The sequence below is a fragment of the Triticum aestivum genome, chromosome 3B (genome assembly GCF_018294505.1).
Source record: "Triticum aestivum cultivar Chinese Spring chromosome 3B, IWGSC CS RefSeq v2.1, whole genome shotgun sequence".
Lineage (NCBI taxonomy): Eukaryota > Viridiplantae > Streptophyta > Magnoliopsida > Poales > Poaceae > Triticum > Triticum aestivum.
Window position 1 is genome coordinate 626430771 of NC_057801.1, and position 22430 is coordinate 626453200.

The following is a 22430-nucleotide window of genomic DNA, read 5'->3' on the forward strand; positions in this document are numbered from 1 at the left end:
CCCAGCGAATCTATCAAGCTAATGGGAACTGGTGAAATCATGCCTTCTGAAGCACAGCCTGAAGAGGAACTTATCATTTTTACACCAAACCAACCTGAAGACAATGCTTAGACCGAAGACAATCCTCCCAATGATGACAATGATCAGCATGAGCAAGGTCTTCCTCCAGTTCATCCTCGTGTTGCAAATGAAGTACAAATTGAGAAGATAATTGATAGCATCAATGCACCTGGTCCACTTACTCGCTCAAGAGCAACACAGTTAGCAAATTTCTGTGGGCATTTTTCATTAGTGTCAATATCAGAACCCAAGAAAGTTGCTGAAGCCTTTATGGAACCTGAATGTATTCAAGCCATGCAAGAAGAACTTCAACAGTTCAAGCTGAATAATGTTTGGGAACTTGTCAAGCGCCCTGACCCTCACAAGCATAACATTATTGGCACTAAATGGATATATCGAAACAAGCAAGATGAGCATGGTCAAGTCGTCAGAAACAAAGCATGTCTTGTGGCTCAAGGATATACTCAAGTTGAAGGAATTGACTTCGATGAAACATTTTCTCCTGTAGCAAGGCTTGAAGCTATTCACATACTGCTAGCCTATGTCAATCACCACAACATCTTGCTATATCAAATGGATGTGAAGAGTGCATTCCTCAACGGCAAGATTGAAGAAGTGTACGTTGCTCAACCACCTGGCTTTGAAGATCCAAAACATCCTGATATGGTGTACAAACTAAACAAAGCACTGTAAGGCCTCAAACAAACTCCTCGCGCTTGGTATGATACGATCAAAGACTTCCTGAAGAGCAAAGGCTTCAAACCTGGATCCCTCGATCCCACACTCTTCACGAAGACATATGATGGTGAACTGTTTGTGTGCCAAATATATGTGGATGACATTATCTTCGGCTGCACCAACCAGAAGTATAGTGATGAGTTTGGATACATGATGCAAGAGCAATATCAGATGTCCATGATGGGTGAGCTGAAGTTCTTCCTTGGTCTTCAAATTCGTCAGCAAAGGAATGGCATCTTCATATCTCAAGAAAAATATCTCAAAGACTGTCTGAAGAAGTTTGGAATGCAAGATTGCAAAGGATACATGATGCCAATGCCAGCCAAACACCATCTTGGTCCCGACGACAATGGTAAAGAGTTCGATCAAAAGGTATACCACTCCATGATTGGTTCTTTACTTTACCTATGTGCATCTAGGCCAGATATTATGCTTAGTGTTCGCATGTGTGCTCGATTCCAAGCGGCACCAAAGGAATCGCATCACTTAGCTGTGAAGCGAATTCTTAGATATTTGGCTTACACCCCAACACTCGGATTATGGTATCCAAAGGGCTCAAGATTTGATCTGGTTGGATTCTCGGATGCTGATTATGCTGGTGACAAGGTCGATCACAAGTCTACATCAGGCACATGTAACTTTCTGGGACGATCACTTATCTGTTGGTCTTCAAAGAAGCAAAACTGTGTATCACTCTCAACTGCTGAATCTGAATACATTGCTGCTGGATCTTGCTGCGCTCAGCTTCTGTGGATGAAGCAAACTCTCAAGGACTATGGCATCAATCTGAAACAAGTCCCTCTCTTCTGCGACAACAAAAGCGCTATCAAGATTGCCAACAATCTAGTCCAGCACTCGAAAACAAAGCACATTGAAATTCGTCATCGCTTTCTCAGTGATCATGTCATGAAGAAAGATATTGACATCATTCACGTCAACACTGAAGAGCAACTGGCAGATATCTTCACAAAGCCCTTGGATGAGAAAAGGTTTTGCAAGTTACGGTGTGAGCTAAATATCTTGGAATCCTCAAATGTCCTGTGATCAGGCACACATCCTAACACTTATGCATGTTGATGACTTAGATGTGCAACACACGAAGTAAAGTATATCTTCAATCAATGAAGACTTACATTCTGAGTGTGAATACATTAACATGGAATTTGACTTCGGAGCGCCACGATAATTATGCGCCGTGTCTGGGTCTAATACTTCCTATATGGTGGGTAATGCCACCACCAAATTTCTTGGTTCGAAGTGTTTCACTCATGGCGTTATTATTGAAAATATTCGCATTTGGTTTGTCTTCAACTTTCAACTTATCTTCATGATTTACTTCACTATGTTGATTTGATTGCTTTCTCATATATATATATATATATATATATAAATATATATATATATATATATATATATATATATATATATATATATACAGACGGTCTATTCTGCTAATATTAGCAGAATAACTATTCTGCACACCACTTCGGCACTGCATGCTCAACAGAAGCGCACTGCATCATTTTGGCGACGAGCACTGCAATAGAGACTAGTGAACTTCTCGTCGAAAAAAACTGCACGCGTTATTTTTTCGGTACTGTTTTCATTCTAATTTTTTAACCGTTTGTTAGAATGATGCGTGTAATATACCGTTGAAAAGCTATGGATTAGGTGCAACTTTGACATGTTGAACACTTTTCGAGATTCCACACGGTTTAAGAGCAGTTTTGAAAATGGTGCGGCGGATGACGAGTGGCAGCGAGCGTTTTTTTGCGTTTTTTCTAAACCACTTGTCAGAATGAAGCAAATGACACGCCGTTGGATATATATCGTCGAGGCGCATCTTTTACATATATAAATCTTTCTCTAATTTGTTACGGTTTAAGAGCAGTTTCAAATTTACTAAATCGCGGAACTCTGTTTTTCAAGTTTTTTAAAATTTTCGATATTGTTTTCGCTCTAGTTTTTGAACCGTTTGTCGAAACAAGGCGTGTGATACGCCGTTGGAAAGCTATGGACAAGGCGCAACTTTCGTATGTAGAACTTGTTTTTAGATTCCTTGCGGTTTTAAATTAATTTTGAAAATCGTGCGGCGGACGACGAGTGGCAGCGGCTGTTTTTCACGAAATTTTTGCAAACCGCTGGTCGGAATGATTCAAACGAGACGCCGTTGGAAAGATATCGACGATACGCAACTCTTTCATGTAGAACACACTCTCTAATTCTTCACGGTTTAAGAGGAATTTTAAATTTGCCGAAATGCGGACACTCTGTTTTTCGCGACACCCAAATCGACGTGGGTACTTCATCCGACTGAAAACCGCACTGCATCAGACCAAAAACCGCACTGCATCAGACCGTCAAGTGCACTGCATGATTTCTTTTTAGTGGGACGTAAATTTTCCTAAACAAGGTAGCAAACCGCACTTCTTTAGTCTAAAATCCGCACTTCATCAAAACGGACAAAGTGCACAGCAGGATTTTTTTGTGGGACGTAAATTTTTACAAACGAGGTAGCAAACCGCACTTCTTTAGACTAAAACCCGCACTTCATCAGACGGACAAGTGCACTGCATAATTTCTTTTTTGTGGGACGTAAATTTTCCCAAGCGAGGTGGAGTGCACTTCATGTCAAGCATCGGTGAATCGCAATACTATGAAAAGTGAACCTCAAGACTACCGTAAACGGGTCGCGACACTACCGAAAGTGAACCGCTTGAGTTTTTTCCAAACTCCAATTTTTTTACGTGCGTAGACCGAGCGAGTGTACCGCAAGGACTGAACGAGTGAACTACATATAATGAAAAGCAAGCTTTTTGAGATATATATTTTCTTCTTTTTACCAAGCAAACCATGGAGGAGTATTATAACAAATTGCATGAGACAACAAAGTGAGCTTCAAAGCCACATCTAAAGTGCTGCACCATTGTCGTCGGTGAGCAGAAACAAAATAATTTGACGAGTACTACACCACTTTTTCCTAGTGCACTGCATGACTAAGCATAAAACTAACAACGATTTTTGCGAGTACTGCACCAGTTTTTACAAGTGCACTTCATGAATAAGTATAAAACTAACGACAATTTTGCCAGCACTACACCACTTTTAGGAGTGCACTGCATGACTAAGTATAAAATGGTGAGGATGAAGGGCGAGGACGAGTATAATTTCACCACACTACACTGCAAGCAAAAAATCAGTGGACCGCTCCGGAACCTCATATGCACTGAAACCGCACGGCAGATGCTCATCCATAATCTGCAACAAAAAAGAACTTTCCTCAAACATGATGCTGGCGTTGTGTATCGCTCTTGTGAGCTGTTGAATTGCATCAGGAGCGCAATACACTTTTTTTCTAATTTTTGATGTTTTCCTCTCCTGCAAAAAAATGGCGAACTGAACCAAGAACACGAATGGTAAACTGTTGTGTGCTTAATTTTCCCCATCAAAAATCAAAAAGGTGAACTATAGCAACAACCAAACGAATTGAGGTTTGGGCCTTTCCTCAAATAACATACCGCGCAGCTCACATGAGGGGAGGGGATGCAGGAGAGCTCGTCGGAGGGAGGGGGCAGGGGAACTTGTCGGAGGGGATCAGGGAGGGTCGCGGACGTCAGCGGTCAGGGCCGGGGCCGGGCGGCGGAGGGACCGGGGCCTTGGAGGTCGGCCATCGCGGGGCGGCACGGGAGGCCGGGGCCGTGGAGGCCGGCGTCGCGGGGTGGGGTGGGGCGGGGCTGGGGCCGCCGACACCGGCCGTTGTCCTGCTCATCAGGGGTAGCTACCCAGGGGGCAGGGGCGAACGAGGGAGGTGGAACAGGATCCCATGGATCCGGTGGTTGCTTGGTCGGGGCGTGGCCGGCCCTGGGGGTGAGGGCGGCGAGGCCATGGGGTTTGACTGCGGTAGGGCAGGCCCTATTGCCGGCGGGGGCGCTGGCCGTTGGTGGCGGTGGCTCGCATCTAGAGGCGGCGTGAGAGGAGGCATCCGGGATGGGGACGGGGGAGGGAGGCGGTAGGGGCGCGCCGGTGCCGGAGAAGGTGGGAAGGGAGGTGGGGCGCGGTGCGGGGAGGGAGGTGGTGGTGGGCGGCGTCGCTAGAGAAGGTGGGGAGGGCAGGGGCACGCCGCATCGGAGAAGGTGGGGAGGGAGGTGGGCTGGCGCGGGGAGAGAGGTAGCTGGCTGGGGTCGTGGGGAGAGTGGGAGGATAAGGTGGGGTGTGGTTTTTTTTGTTCGGTGCAGTTCGTTCGTTTGTTCTGCGGGGTTAGTTTCTATACGGATCAGCTCGATGGTGTTAGCAGAATAAGGGGTGTTAGCAGAATAAGGTCTTAAGGGTGTTATTAGAATAGACCCACCCTATATATATATAGGGTGGGTCTATTATGATAACACCCCTTAAGACCCTTATTCTGCTAACACCTAGGCTTATTCTGATAACACTCGAACCTACCCCGTAGCTACAAACTAATCAGTGGCAATGACTGACCGAACTGCACGCGCAAAAAAACATCCCACCTTATCCCTCTCACCTACCCCACTCCTCTCTCTGCTGATGCTCCACCATCCCACGACCTCCCACCTCTCAGCCGGCCACACCGCCTCCCTCGCCCCGCCGCCCCGCCTCCCTCCCTACGCCGTCGCCCCCCCCCCCCGCGCGCGCTGTCGCGCTGCCGCCTCCCCAACGCTCACCTGCCCCTCCCCACCTCTCCACTGATGTGCCCCACCGCCACGCCATGGCGTCTCCCCTAGCTTCCTCGCGTGGTGGTGCTCTGCCCGCCGACCGGCGCCTCCCACGAGCTCCCCGCGCGCCACCGCTACTCTATCTTCCTCCCAGCACATGGGGCTGCCTCTCCCCACCTCCCACCGCTGCCGTATCTGTGGCCCACCACGAGATCAAGCCTCACCAATGCCATCGGCACCCCACAACCTCTCTCTCGCATCCCCGGCAACCCCTCCACATTCCTCCACCTCCTCTCCCTCCCAGCGCAGACGAGGCCGACGGCGAGACCCCTCCGGCCGCCGCAGCCCAGCTACCGACCACTGTCGCCCAGCACCGAATCTCTCCGGATCCATCTTGCCCTGCTTTAACCGCCGCCATCTCGGGCTGCCAGACACCTAGATCCGACGAGTTCACCACCCCTCGTCCCTCCTCCTTACCCCGGCGACCAACGGGATTGGGCATCGGTGCTCCTCTACATCATCAGTGGGAAGATCAGAGGAGGTGTTTCAAAAAGGCGGCCACTTCTACGTCTCCAGGAGATTCCTTGCCACAAGGAAAATTTGATGGTGGTGACTACAAAAATCGTGGAAGAACAATGGCAGGGTATGCAGGTCTGTACATTTCCCCCCTTTTCAGATTTGGCTGCTCTCTCCATCCTCCCACTGAATCATCGAGTTGCCCCTCCTTCAATTGTAGTACAGAAGTCCCAGGCTTGAAGCGCACCGGGGCATGCGATGCGGTTTGGTGAGGGCCTGTGAGCTCAAAAATAGGGCCGGCGAGCCCTCCTGTCTTCGCCCCATACAAGCCCTGCCCGTCATGCTTCGTACACTCCATCTTGATGTTCACTGAATCCTCATTTGTTGTGCGTTTGCATGATTGTGGCCTACTAGGAGAGGAGGAAGTGGGCGATTCCAACCACACGATGTCGGTGTGTTAGTCCCCTTTCCTGATGACCACGACCTTCACATCGCCTCTTCTCACTCTGTGTTGCACCTTGATGGTTCGTGAGCAACTCCATTAGCTCCGACGTGGGTCATTGACCTTGCCGGTTTCATTTTCTTGACTGTTGTATGTTTGTAGTGCAGAGAGGAAAAAAACACATGGTGAAAAAGTGGGCGACTGCGACCACACGAGGGCGCTGGGAGACAGGTGCAGTTCATTTGGGATCGGTTGCCCAGGGTGCTGCAGTGCGGTTCTTTTTTTTGAGAAACTGTAGTGCGGTTCCTTGGTGGGGCATGCTGCAGTTCGCATTGGTGGCCCAATGCACTGTAGTTTTACCTTTTTGTTATTTTTTGGGTTCAGTTCAATTTAGTTCCTTTTGCGTGAGAGGGCAGAACAACAAAACAGAAAAATAGTACTGCTACTCAGATTCCTCTGCTGCGTTTGTGACTAAGTGGTTCGCTTCGGTGGCCCTAGAGGTTCACTCTATAAAAATTGCAGCTCACTTTATAAATATTTTTTATTGAACAGCGGTGCACAATGATGCAGTCCACTGAGCTTGTCCGTGCAGTACATACTTGTTGATGAAAAAATATAGTGTTAGAAAAAATATAGTGCTCATTACCCTTCAAGTGCGATTTGTGAAGTGTGTCTTAAAAATCAGTGACTATCATCAACACTTGCAGTGCGTTTGGTCCTCGATATGGTTCATTTTTTAGAATGATGCTGTTCACTTGTGCCCATCATGAAAAGTGCGAAAAATTTAGCAAAACAATAAGATAGTAATGCAGTTCATTTCGATATATGTCGTGTTTCACATGTCCTCGTCTCTGAAGTCCACTCTAGTACATTAAAAATGTTGAAAAAAGGACAATTAAAACTCACAAAACCTCATCTGAGAAAGTTTTCGTCTGATAAAAGAAAAATCATGAAGTTCAATTGACCGTATGATGCAGTGCGGTTTTTCATCCGATGCAGTGCGGTTTTCAGTCGGATGAAGTACACACGTCGATTTGGGTGTCACGAAAAACAAAGTGTCCGCATTTCGGTAAATTCGAAACTCCCCTTAAACTGTAAATAATTAGAGAGAGTGTTCTACATGAAAAAGTTGCACCTCGTCGATATCTATCCAACAGCATATCATTTCAATCATTTCGACCAGCGATTTTTAAAAATTTCACGAAAAACGGCCGCTGCCACTCGTCATCCGCCGCACGATTTTCAAAATTAACTTTAAACAGTAAGGAATATCAAAAATATTTCAACATATGAAAGTTGCGCCTCGTTCGTAGCTTTCCAATGGCGTATCACACGCCTCGTTTCGACAAACGGTTCAAAAACTAGAGCGAAAACAGTACCGAAAATTTTAAAAAACTTGAAAAATAGAGTTCCGCGATTTAGTAAATTTGAAACTGCTCTTAAACCGTAATGAATTAGAGAAAGATTTCTATATGAAAAAGATGCGCCTCGACGATATCTATCCAACCGCGTATCATTTGCTTCATTCCGACAAGCGGTTTAGAAAAAAAGTGAAAAAATGCTCGCTGCCACTCGTCATCTGCCACACTATTTTCAAAACTGCTCTTAAACCGTGTGGAATCTCGAAAAGTGTTCAACATGTCGAAGTTGCGCCTAATCCATAGCTTTTCAATGGTATATTACACGCCTAATTCCGATGAACGGTTAAAAAATTAGATTGAAAACAGTACCGGAAAAATAACGTGTGCAGTTTTTTCCGACGAGAAGTTCACTAGTCTCTATTGCAGTGCTCGTCGTCAAAATGATGCAGTGCGCTTCTGTTGAGCGTGCAGTGCCGAAGTGGTGTGCAGAATAGTTATTCTACTAATATTAGCAGAATAGACCGTCTGTATATATATATATATATATATATATATATATATATATATATATATATATATATATATATACTAGTATTCTGTCCTCTACAGCATTCACTTATAGCTATGTCTTCATTTGTGAATCTTTTGAACTAAGTGAACGTGATCGGACCCTAATCTCTCTATGCTTTCTATCTCAAACTCTATTTGTCCAAATCATATGCATTCTATTGAAACTGTTAAATGTCTTCTCTGCATCCTTGTCAGCAGAAGACACAGAGACAAACATCAAGTCCTTTTAAATGATTCATCTTTATTGTTGAAATCCGGAGAAGCCGGAACAACCATCCAACAAACTTGGCGGGCGTGGGAACGTGGGACAACTCTGAGTATGTTGCATGCTTGCCACATATCCCACGGATGTGAACAGGCAGGGGCACCTGTGTAATTGCGCTATGCTGCACACCTACTTATAAATACGTGTCCCCTGCGGTCAAGAAAACCTTCTTCCACCTCTCCACCTCGTCAAAACCCTAGCGCCACCACTAGCTCTCGACGACGCCGGCGACGAAGCGCTTAGCTGTCGCGACTTCTCCGACGCCGTCCTCACGCCGGCCGCGGACATCGTCCTCTCCGCCGCCGCCGTAGGTGTCCTCCGTCGCCAAGTTAGGGCACGGTGGATTGAACTGCTTGGTCTCCTATTCATCCCATCTAGCAGTTCTTCGTGTGGTAAATATAACTCTATTTTTACCATCTTTTTGATCCTCAATGATTCATCCTATTTACCAAAATTGGTTTCTGTATACACAATGTTAGATCTATTCTATCTGCATCTCATACTGCCTAGTATATTCACTTAAGCTTCATATATAGTTAGATTCCTCACTTGTACTTATTCACAGATTCGTACAAATCTGGAACCAACTCTCAACATATAAGTGAATGTCTTTGCAACATGAGGTCAATGTCTTCAAACTGATTTATCTTCAAAATCTTCTGAGAATGCATATGACCTCTTCCCCTTCCCTCGCATCTCTAATGCTGTCACAGGTACATGTCCGTGGGAGAATCCCTTGGTTCTCATAGTCTGCATTCGTTTGCAGAATTCTTACAGCAACACATTAACTCTCCTGAAGCTAGTTCCTGTTTGACCAGCAAGCGAAAGCCCTTGAAGCCTTTGAACATATTGAAGCCATTCAGTTTGAAGTTCATGGCTGCAGAGAAATCAGTAAGGAAGGGTGGCAGACAGCGTCGAGGGGGAACATCAAAAGATTTTCCTGATGACCTCACAGAAATCTACAAGACAGATCCTGAAGAGGATTATAATTAGTGCAAGACCTGAATCCAATGGATTCGACGCTATTGGGATGAACAATGGTTCAAGTACAAGTTCGTGACCCAGGAGTACGCTGAGAAGAATGCTATCAAAAGTCCTTGGGGTGATATTCTCTATCGAGGCCTTGCCCCCAAGAACAGAGCTGAAGCTATTGCACAAGAATTCTATCCTTGTATGGTCCGTGGACCACAGCCTGAAAATGCCGATCCATCATCATTGCTCTGGTGTCGTGACGATAATCTCTTCAAGCGCAACTTACAGTATGCAAAGGCATCGGCAAAGGAAAACAAGAAGTCATGGGGATTAGACTTCAATCCTGGTCCCTCTGCTCCCCGTGATGACGGCACACGTGAAGCTGAAGAAAATGAGATCGGCCCCTTCATGAACCTTGATGGCCTCATCTCATACATCTTGGTACAAGGTGCCAAAGTGGATCATTCTGATAATGATGCTGATACTGATGAAGCCCCAGCTCCTCCTCCAAGGCCATAGAAGCCAAAGAAAATTAAGGCTTCACAATCAGCTGCAGCTCCAAAGGCGTCACGTGTGAAGCCATTGGCAACTGCACCTCCTGAAGATAGTGTGCAGTCTGAAGATCTTTCACGCATCTCCAAGAAGACGGAGAAGAAAAAGAAAATCATCAAGAGTACTGATCAGACATTGACTCCTGCTGCCATTCTTCATGAAGAGCACATTGATCTGTCCAGCGATGACGATCTTGCAGATGATGCTCTTGAGCAGCTGATCAAGAGCAAGGAAGAAGCAGAGATCTTCAATAATTTGCCTCTCTTTGACGTGGCAATCATCCATAACTTCATTGATGAGTGGTTTGACACACCAAATCTCAGCTTTGATGACTTGCAACTTCCCATTGGCCTCAGCATCTCCTTCAATGGTGCTATTGCTTCTGAGTTAGCTATTGCTCAGCGCATCGTCGAACTGAAGCATAAGATTGACTATGAAAAGGCTCAGTTCAAGAAGCATGTGGCCACGCTCAACGCGCAAGATGTCAAAAATGTCAAGATCATGCTGCACGAGGTCAAAGAAGGTTTTCACAAGAAGCGTGAAGAAGCTCGAGGCTCTAGAGAGCGCATGAAGAGTCTGGCTGACAAGTGTGTGCTTGCCTACAATGAGGCTGAAAAGCGCAAGGCTCTTGGTCGTCCTGGCATCGACCCCAGGATGGCTGCAAAGAAGAAGAAGCTATCAACTGTCTAACCTGCACATTCAAGGCAGGATGAACCTTGCATAGTCTTCCCAAGCAGCATGACTGGCTCGAAGCCAAAGGTCATGTCAACCGCTTCAGAACAGAAGAAAACGAGGGCTGCAGAGGCTGAAGCCAGAAAACGGAAACCCTCAGAAGCCTCTGATGCTGCTCCCTCCAAGAAGAAGCGCAAAACCAAGAAGAATCGGGCTGCTCCCACAGAGCCCCTTGTTGTTGAACCTATCTCTGTGGTTCACCCTGCATCTGCAAATCAAGAACTACGAATGATTGTTCATGAGCCTGCTTCCACAGAGGCTCATGAAGCTGAAGACATTCCAGCAGTTGATCCCATCGCTGCTGAAGACATTGGTCACCATGAAAATGTTGAAGATGATGAAGTTCTTCCTCAGATTGAACACAACGTGGTATCATCGCCTGTTCTCACGAACAGCGAAATCATCAGCATTGGTCGTCCTCTGACGCCAATTGCTCAGGATGCATCATGGGTTGATCGCCCGCAACAACAAGACTCCCCCAGTACTCCCCAACAACAACAAGTCACATCATCTGTGCAAGTTGAAGAGGATGAGGGCCTGCCTACTCCATCTCCAAAGGCGTCGCCTGTATTACAAAGGCTTCGCAAAGGACCAAGGCCTCAAGTCCCTCTTCCGAGCGTTCCAGAAGGAGAAGTGCACCACCAACCTGTTGCACGTCAAGTGTTTTCAGAAGCCACTCCAACTGTGAATGTCTCCATGTCTGAAGCCCAAGCTGCTGAAGACAATCCGTCTGCATCAGCCGATGATGAACATCAAGAAGATCGTGTCTCTACTCCCCCCATCACCGAAGAAGCTGTTCCTGAAGTGAATGTGTCCGTACCAGACCCTCCAGCTCAACAAGTGGAGGTTGAAAACGTTGAGGCTGCCACCACCAACACAAATGAAGTCAATGCTGTAGTCATGGCTGAAGCTAATGTGGAGCCTGCACCAAGCAACATGCCAGAAGTCGATGTTGCAACTGCTCCTGAAGCTTCTGTTGTGCAGCCTGAAGCCACTGTTGCTGCCACTGCTCCTGTTCCGCCACCAAGGCCCTATACAATTGAGCAAGCATACAACCATGGCGAGCTAATCACAGTAAGATGGCCCGTTCTGGTCCCTCCGCCTAATGTCTCTGGTCCTCAGTTTGATTATCACATTGAGCATAGGCCTCAGCTCTAGAAACCAAAGCCAAGACTGCCAAGGTTTCCAGGTACTGCCACATCTGTCGGGTCCTTCAATGCAAATGGCTTCAAAAGCCACAACACCTTCTTTGACAGCTCAAAGAACCCTTACTCAAGGCCAAGAATATCATCTGATCGTTTCTGGAGTCATCAGCAACGAAGCTATTACTCCTGCGTTCTGTATGATCAAGGGCGCATTTTCCCTCATATGCGCCTCGACACTGAAGCCATTGCTGGACTGCCATGCTTAGAAGAAGCACTTGACTGCTTTCGTGATGCAGGTCTGCTCAGCTTTGTGACAGACAAAGAACATTGGAATGAAGAACTTTTGCTTCAATTCTATGCTACCCTCCACATTCGCGGCTACAACAGGGATACAAAAACATGGGTTCTCAAGTGGATGACTGGAAATGTTCATCATGAAGCCAAAGCTCTTGACATCATTGAGCTTACAGGCTTATCCACTCCTGGGGAGCTATACGAACCTGGTTGTCAAAACCACCGCAATGCTTTGGAGAGCATCTTCCATAAGCATGAACCCAACATGAGCCAGATGTTGAGCATGATGAAGCCATTGCCACATGACGCTAAATACCCAAAGGAGTTCTTTGTTGATGGCCTTGAGTATCTGCCGCGCACCATATATCACATCATCAGGCGGACTCTATGGCCTATCAAAGGACATTCATCAGCTGCAAAACTTGAAGCAGCCATGAAGACATTGGTCTTTTACATCCTCAATGGCATCAGCTTCAATGCACAAGATTTCTTCCTCAGGCAACTGGCTGCATCAGGATCTGACCTTTTCGGCCTGAAATTCTATGCTCCATGGGTCATGCGCCTCATCAAGCAACATTCTGCTATCAACTATCAGCCCTCTGCTCGCAATCATGTGATCTTTCTACCAGAGGTTGATATGTCAGTTGAAGCCATATACCCTGAGCCTGCCAAGAAGCCTCTTTGTCTTCAAAATGCTGAACACCAAAGCTTCACTCAGCCTATGGAAGGAGTCCAAGCTGTCACAGGTGTCTATCCGATGGCTGGAAACACTCGTCTGCCTCATCGTGCGCCAACTGAAGCTACCGAGAGCACAATTGCTCAAAGGCCAAAGAAGCGCTCTCGGGTCCTAAATGACTGAGAACTTCTTGTGGCTCTACATCAGAAACAAGATAAGCATCATTTTTGGCTCAAACGTCAGATGCAAAGTCTCTTGGTGGATGTCAATCGCATTCGAAATCTTGCCACCAAGAATGCATTTGTTACTCACGAAACCTATCGGCGATCATGGAAGAGTTTGACCCTGCTTAGTGCTGAAGCAGATCTTCAAGACGATGGCTTCACTGAACGATTCAAGTTTGACTCCACTCCTCCACGGAATGTTATCCTACGACGAACTCCATCCCTTGAAGACTCTGACTATTCTTCCTCCGCGGCAATTGTGAATGCCAACATGATCAATGATGAAGACGATGCTACTTCACCACCCCCTACTTCTGCACGCATCGACACTGCACCAAGTTCGTCTGCCCCGCCAAACGACAACGACAACCCTGCTGCTTCAATTACTCCTCATGAGGACGAGTAGATGCTCTATGTCTTCAAACCTTTTTGGTCATTACTGACAAAAGGGGGAGAAGCATATGAGTTTGATAGTCTTCAAGCGGGTTCATATGGGCGGTTGCTTTATATTTTGCCTAGTGGTTACAACTCTTGCTTTTGATACATTTCGTTCGTTGAGTTGTAACACTTAAACTCGATGGTCGTCTGCTACTTATTTGCTCTTTCATGTGCGATGATAACTTCCGCACTTAGATCACTCCGCACTTAGATCATTCTGCAGACGTCCATTTTCCATTATGCATGTCATTCTTTAAGTTATATCATTTCATGCATGATGAATTATCTTCATAAGTTGAAGAGGATCTCCACAAGTACAACCTGCCATGTGCATTTGCATTCCAAAAGCAAATTACTTATATGCACATCTTCAGGGGGAGCCCTTGCCACTTATGAAGACAATACCCTATCCTTTACAATTTCACATACTTCATTCCCGTTGAAAACTTCAACCAGTTTGTCATCAATCACCAAAAAGGGGGAGATTGTAAGTGCATCTAGTGCCACCCCTAGTTGGTTTTGGAGTATTGACGACAAAGTTGGTTGAGGGACTAATGCGTTTGTGAGAATTGCAGGATAACGCAGGTTGTGTCCCTCATTGATTCGGTTTACCTACCGGAGATGACCCCTAAAAATGTATGAAGACATTGAAGACAATGGTGGTATGTGAAGATATTCACATTGAAGACTATGACATGAGAAGACATTGAGCGAAGACTATGGAGCGCGAAGACTGTGTTGTTTCGTTGTTTCCTTTTCTTCTTTGTTGAGTCATAGGAACCACCGTACTGTTAAGTGGGGTCCAAGTGAACAAAGTCAGAGTGACTGAAGTGATGCTCAACCCAAATCCTATGTCTTCGAGCGAAGACAATGAGAGCAAATCTTATCCAGAGCTGGATGAGTCAGCTTTGCTTGTAGCCCAAGTAAAGTTGCCGTGTGTGTTTGAAATCTGACCGTTGGAACACGTGTCAGTTCCTTAGTGACCCAGGGTCATTTCGGACATATCAGGTCGGGTTGCCTTGTGGCTATAAATAGCCCACCCCCTACACCATAAATTGGTGGCTGCTCAGAGTTAGTTTACGGCTTTTGTCGTTTTGAGAGCAACCCACCTCGAAGCCTTTGAGAGAGAAATCCTTGCGAGGACAAAGCCCAAACACCCAGAGCCAAAGAGTGTTAGGCATCACTGAAGTCTTTCTGTCTGTGTGACCTGAAGACTTATTACACTTGAGGACTGTGTATCCTCCAGCCGGTTAGGCGTCGCGTTCTGAGCATCCAAGAGTCATTGTGGATCGCCGATGAACGAAGTCTGTGAAGGTTCGGAAGTCTACCTTGAAGACTTACCAGAGTGATTGGGCGAGGACTGTGTGTCCTTAGCTCAAGGGGAATAAGGTGAAGACGCGGTCTTCTGAGTTGAATCTCAGCCTCCCTAACCAGACGTATAGTTGTCACAGCAACTGGAACTGGTCCAACAAATCCTATGTCTTCAACAAGTGACTGGTTCTATCCCTTACCTCCCTTTAGTTTGAGTTTGTCTTCGTGAAGTCATTGCTTATTTGTCTTATCTGTTTGACTTCATTGCTTGACTACTATCGTTGATAGGCTTCATACTATCTTCCATCCTGATCCTTACTACCTAGCTCCTATTAGTCTTTGTACGTTCACATTATTGCATACTTGACTATGGCTTGCTTATTGTAGTTTATCTTCCGCTGCATATCAATTAGGTCATTTCTATTGTTTGTCTTCGAAACTTCCACGTTTTGAAGACTTTGATAAAAATCGCCTATTCACCCCACCTCTAGTCGATAACTAGCACTTTCAGTAACGAGAAAAACGGTATAGTGAGCATGCGCATGAATCGAGAGGATACCGGCACACCTCGGGTTTTGTAAAGTATCGTGAGGCAAAGGGAATACAAAAGCACATTTGCTCCCTTGGTGTTTTTGGTAATTCATGTCAAAATGCATATGGTTGGACTAATGTTTTCATCTAGTATGTTTCAGAAAAGTTCAATATTGGCATGGAAAGGACATGAGGATGTGGACCCTTTTAAAATACTAAGGACTTGGATTGGCACAAGTTTCAATACTCTACATTTCTGGGTAAGTGATCCAAGATCACATTGAGTTCATAGGAAAGCCGATACGATTAAAAGGGGGTGAGATTTTGATCATGACTCAATTGCTCAAGTGCTTGAAAATACTGTCCCAAAAATCCTCAAATACCTTGTCCAAATCCCATCTGTCCAAACCCTAAAAGTCCAAATCGGTCCCACAAAAATCTCCACATCCGAACCCACCGACTTGATCCTAGAAACTATCAAAGCCAAACCCTAGACTTTCGGTTGTATCAAGATGACGACCATGAAGGAAATATGCCCTAGAGGCAATAATAAAGTTATTATTTATTTCCTTAATTCATGATAAATGTTTGTTATTCATGCTAGAATTGTATTAACCGGAAACTTAGTACATGTGTAAATACATGGACAAAACATATAGTCCCTAGTATGCCTCTACTTGACTAGCTCGTTAATCAAAGATGGTTATGTTTACTAACCATAGACATGTGTTGTCATTTCATGAACGGGGTCACATCATTAGGAGAATGATGTGATGGACATGACCCATCTGTTAGCTTAGCATTATGATCGTGTTAGTTTCATTACTACTATTTTCTTCATGACTTATACAAGTTCCTCAGACTATGTAATTATGCAACTCCCGAATACCGGAGGAACACTTTTGTGTGCTACCAAACGTCACAACGTAAATGGGTGATTATAAAGGTGCTCTACAGGTGTCTGAGAAGGTGTTTGTTGGGTTGGCATAAATCAATATTAGGATTTCTCACTCCGTGTTTCGGAGAGGTATCTCTGGGCCCTTCTCGGTAATACTCATCACTATAAGCGACTAATGAGTTAGTTACGGGATGAAGTATTACAGAATGAGTAAAGAGACTTGCCGGTAACGAGATTGAACTAGGTATTGAGATACCGACGATCGAATCTTGGGCAAGTAACATACCGATGACAAAGGGAACAACATATGTTGTTATGCGGTTTGACCGATAAAGATCTTCGTAGAATATGTAGGAACCAATATGAGCATCCATGTTCCGCTATTGGTTATTTGACCGGAGACGTGTCTCGGTCATGTCTACATAGTTCTCGAACCCGTAGGGTCCGCACACTTGACGTTCAATGACGATTAGTATTATGAGTTTATGTGATATGTTGTACCGAACATTGTTCAGAGTCCCAAATATGATCACGAACATGACGAGGAGTCTCGAAAAGGTCGAGACATAAAGATTGATATATTGGATGACTATATTCGGACACCAAAAGTGTTCCGGAGAAGTTTCGAATATAGCTGGAGTGCCGGAAGGGTTATCGGAACCACCGGAGATGTATTGGGCCTTATTGGGCCTAAGGGAAAGAAAGCGAGGCGGCCAGGGGCTGGCCGCACCCTCCCCATGGGCCTAGTCCGAATTGGACTAGGGGGAGGGGCGGCGCCCCCTCCTGCCTTCTTCTCCTAGTAGGACTAGGAAAGGGGGAGTCCTACTCCTACTAGGAGGAGGATTCCACCCCCTTGGCGTGCCCTAGAGGGCCGGCCAGCCTCCCCCTTGCTCCTTTATATACCGGGGCAGGGGGCACCCTAGAGAACACAAGTTGACAATTGTTTACCCGTGTGCGGTGCCCCCCTCCACAGTTACACACCTCGGTCATATCGTCGTAGTGCTTACGCGAAGCCCTGCGCCGGTAACTTCATCATCACCGTCACCACGTCGTTGTGCTGAAGAAACTCTCCCTCGACCTCAACTGGATCAAGAGTACGAGGGACGTCTCCGAGCTGAACATGTGCTGAACGCGGAGGTGCCGTATGTTCGGTGCTTGGATCGGTTGGATCGCGAAGACGTTCGACTACATCAACCGCATTAACTAAACGCTTCCGCTTTTGGTCTACGAGGGTACGTGTACACACTCTCCCCTCTCGTTGCTATGCATCACATAGATAGATCTTGCGTGATCGTAAGATATTTTTTGAAATTACCGCGTTCCCCAATAGTGGTATCAGAGCCAGGTTTATGCGTAGATGTTGTATGCACGAGTAGAACACAAAGTGTTGTGGGCGATAATAGTCATACTTCTTACCAACATGTCATACTTTGATTCGGCGGTATTGTTGGATGAAGTGGTTCAAACCGACATTACGCGTACGCTTACGCGAGACTAGTTCTACCGACGTGCTTTGCACATAGGTGGCTGGTGAGTGTCTGTTTCTCCAACTTTAGTTGAATAGAGTGTGGCTACGCCCGTTCCTTGTTGAAGGTTAAAACAACACACTTGACAAAATTCATTGTGGTTTTGATGCGTAGGTAAGAACAGTTCTTGCTAGAAGCCTGTAGCAGCCACGTAAAACTTGCAACAACAAAGTAGAGGACATTTAACTTGTTTTTGCAGGGCTTGCTGTGATGTGATATGGTCAAGCATGATGTGATATAAATTGTTGTATGAGATGATTATGTTTTGTAACAAAGTTATCGGCAACTCGCAGGAGCCATATGGTTGTCGCATTACTGTATGCAATGCAATCGCCATGTAATTGTTTTACTTTATCACTAAGCGGTAGCGATAGTTGTAGTAACAATAGTCGGCGAGACGACAATGATGCTACGATGGAGATCAAGGTGTCGCACCGGTGACGTTGGAGATCATGACGATGCTTCGGTGATGGAGATCATGAGCACAAGATGATAATGGCCATATCATGTCACATATTTTGATTACATGTGATGTTTATCCTTTATGCATCTTATTTTGCTTAGAATGTCAGTAGCATTATAAGATGATCCCTTACTAAATTTCAAGGTACAAGTGTTCTCTCTGAGTATGCACTGTTGCTACAGTTCGTCCTGCCGAGACACCACGTGATGATCGGGTGTGATAAGCTCTAAATTCACATACAACTGGTGCAAGCCAGTTTTGCACACGCAGAATACTCGGGTTAAACTTGACAAGCCTAGCATATGCAGATATGGCCTCGGAACACTGAGACCGAAAGGTCGAGCGTGAATCATATAGTAGATATGATCAACATAGTGATGTTCACAATTGAAAACTACTCCATCTCACGTGATGATCGGACATGGTTTAGTTGATTTGGATCATGTGATCACTTAGATGATTAGAGGGATGTCTATCTAAGTGGGAGTTCTTAAGTAATATGATTAATTGAACTTTAATTTAGCATGAACTTAGTACCTGATAGTATTTTGCATGTCTATGTTGCTGTAGATCAATGGCCCGTGCTACCATTCCTTTGAATTTTAATGTATTCCTAAAGAAAGCTAAGTTGAAAGATGATGGCAGAAACTACATGGACTGGGTCCATAATTTGAGAATTATCCTCATTGTTGCATAGAAGAATTACGTCCTGGAAACACCGTTGGGTGCCAAGTCTGCTGCAGATGCTACTGATGATGTTAAGAACGTCTGGCAGAGCAAAACTAATGACTACTCGATAGTTCAGTGTGCCATGCTTTACGGCTTAGAATCGAGACTTCAAAGACGTTTTAAACGTCATGGAGCATATGAGATGTTCCAAGAGTTAAAGTTAGTATTTCAATCAAATGCCCGAGTTGAGAGATATGAAGTCTCCAACAAGTTCAACAGCTGCAAAATGGAGGAGAATAGTTCTTTCAGTGAACACATATTCAAAATTTCTGGGTATCATAATCACTTGACACAGCTGGGAGTTGATCTTCCAGTTGATTGTGTCATTGACAGAGTTCTTCAATCACTGCTACCAAGCTATAAAGGCTTCATCATGAACTATAATATGCAAGGGATGAACAAGACTATTCCCGAGCTCTTCGCGATGCTAAAAGCCGCGGAGGTAGAAATCAAAAAGGAGCATCAAGTGTTGATGGTCAATAAGACCACTAGTTTCGAGAAAAAAGGCAAAGGGAAGAAAGGGAACTTCAAGAAGAACGGCAAAAACGTTGCTGCTCAAGAGAAGAAACCCAAATCTAGACCTAAGCCTGAAACTGAGTGCTTCTACTGCAAAGGGACTGGTCACTGGAAGCGGAACTGCCCCAAGTATTTGGCGGATAAGAAGGATGGCAAAGTGAAAGGTATATTTGATATACATGCTATTGATGGGTACTTAACTAATGCTCGCAGTAGCACCTCGGTATTTGATACTGGTTTTGTTGCTCATATTTGCAACTCGAAACAGGGGCTACGGATTAAGCGAAGATAGGCTAAGGACGAGGTGACGATGTGCGTGGGAAATGGTTCCAAAATCGATGTGATCGCGGTCGGCACGCTACCTCTACATCTACCATCGGGATTAGTTTTAGACCTGAATAATTGTTATTTGGTGCCAGCGTTGAGCATGAACATTATATTTGGATCTTGTTTAATGCGAGACGATTATTCATTTAAATCAGAGAATAATGGTTGTTCTATTTATATGAGTAATATCTTTTATGGTCATGCACCCCTATTGAGTGGTCTATTTTTGTTGAATCTCGATAGTACTGATACACATATTCACAGTGTTGAAGCCAAAAGATTGAAGTTTAATAATGATAGTGCAACTTATTTGTGGCACTACCGTTTGGGTCATATCGGTGTAAAGCGCATGAAGAAACTCCATGCTGATGGACTTTTGGAATCACTTGATTATGAATTACTTGGTGCTTGTGAACAGTGCCTTATGGGCAAGATGACAAAAACTCCGTTCTCTGAAACAATGGAACGAGCTACAGACTTGTTGGAAATAATACATACCGATGTATGCGGTCCATGAGTATTGATGCTCGTGGTGGGTATCGTTATTTTCTTACCTTCACAGATGATTTGAGCAGATATGGTTATATCTACTTAATGAAGCATAAGTTTGAAACATTTGAAAAGTTCAATGAATTTCAGAGTGAAGTGGAAAATCATCATAACAAGAAAATAAAGTTTCTACGATCTGATCGTGGAGGAGAATATTTGAGTTACGAGTTTGATCTTCATTTGAAACAACATGGGCTAGTTTCACAATTAACGTCACCTGGAACACCACAGTGAAATGGTATGTCCGAACGTCATAACCGTACCTTATTAGATATGGTGCGATCTATGATGTCTCTTACTGATCTACCGCTATCGTTTTGGGGTTATGCTCTAGAGACAACTGCATTCACTTTAAATAGGGCACCATCAAAATCCGTTGAGACGACGCCTTATGAACTGTGATTTGGCAAGAAACCAAAGTTGTCGTTTCTTAAAGTTTGGGGTTGCGATGCTTATGTGAAAAAGCTTCAACCTGATAAGCTCGAACCCAAATCGGAGAAGTACGTCTTCATAGTATACCCAAAGGAAACTGTTGGGTACACCTTCTATCATAGATTCGAAGGAAAAATATTTGTTGCTAAGAATGGATCGTTTCTAGAGAAGGAGTTTCTCTCGAAAGAAGTGAGGGGAGGAAAGTGGAACTTGATGAGGTAACTGTACCTTCTCCCTTATTGGAAAGTAGTTCATTAGAGAAATCAGTTCCAGTGATTCCTACACCAATTAGTGAGGAAGCTAATGATGATGATCATGAAGTTTTGGATCAAGTTACTACCGAACCTCGTAGGTCTTCCAGAGTAAGATCCGCACCAGAGTGGTAGGGTAATCCTATTTTGGAAGTCATGTTACTAGACCATGATGATCCTACGAACTATGAGGAAGCGATGATGAGCCCAGATTCCGTGAAATGGCTTGAGGCCATGAAATCTGAGATGGGATCCATGTATGAGAACAAAGTGTGGACTTTGGTGGACTTGCCCGATGATCGGCAAGCCATAGAAAATAAATGGATCTTTAAGAAGAAGATCAACGCAGATGGTAATGTTACTGTTTACAAAGCTCGACTTGTTGTGAAAGGTTTTTGACAAGTTCAAGGAGTTGACTACGATGAGACTTTCTCACCCGTAGCGATGCTTAAGTCTGTCCGAATCATGTTAGCAATTGCTGCATTTTATGATTATGAAATTTGGCAAATGGATGTCAAAACTGCATTCTGGAATGGATTTCTGGAAGAAGAGTTGTATATGATACAACCAGAAGGTTTTGTCGATCCAAAGGGTGCTAACAAAGTATGCAAGCTCCAGCGATCCATTTATGGACTGGTGCAAGCCTCTCGGAGTTGGAATAAACATTTTGATAGTGTGATTAAAGCATATGGTTTTATACAGACTTTTGGAGAAGCTTGTATTTACAAGAAAGTGAGTGGGAGCTCTTTAGCATTTCTAATCTTATATGTAGATGACATATTGTTGATTGACAATAATATAGAACTTCTAGATAGCATAAAAGGATACCTGAATAAGAGTTTTTCTATGAAAGACCTTGGAGAAGCTGCTTACATATTGGGCATCAAGATCTATAGAGATAGATCAAGACGCTTAATTCGACTTTCACAAAGCACATACCTTGATAAAGTTTTGAAGAAGTTCAAAATTGATCAGTCAAAGAAAGGGTTCTTGCCTGTGTTACAAGGTGTGAAGTTGAGTCAGACTCAAAGCCCAACCACCCCAGAAGATAGAGAGAAAATGAAAATCATTCCCTATGCTTCAGCCATAGGTTCTATCATGTATGCAATGTTGTGTACCAGACCTCATGTATAAGGATAGCAGGGAGGTACCAAAGTAATCCCGGTGTGGAGCACTGGACAACGGTCAAGAACATCCTGAAATACCTGAAAAGGACTAAGGATATGTTTCTCATTTATG

At 44.7% G+C, this 22430-nt stretch overlaps 1 long non-coding RNA gene across 1 annotated transcript; it reads left to right on the plus strand.

Moving 5' to 3' along the window:
* The first annotated feature begins 5444 nt into the window (after window positions 1-5444).
* LOC123065895 (uncharacterized) lies at window positions 5445-6973 on the plus strand. The gene is made up of 3 exons (XR_006431166.1): window positions 5445-6122; window positions 6213-6511; window positions 6592-6973. It is a non-coding gene; the product is annotated as an uncharacterized lncRNA (long non-coding RNA).
* The last annotated feature ends 15457 nt before the right edge of the window (window positions 6974-22430 follow it).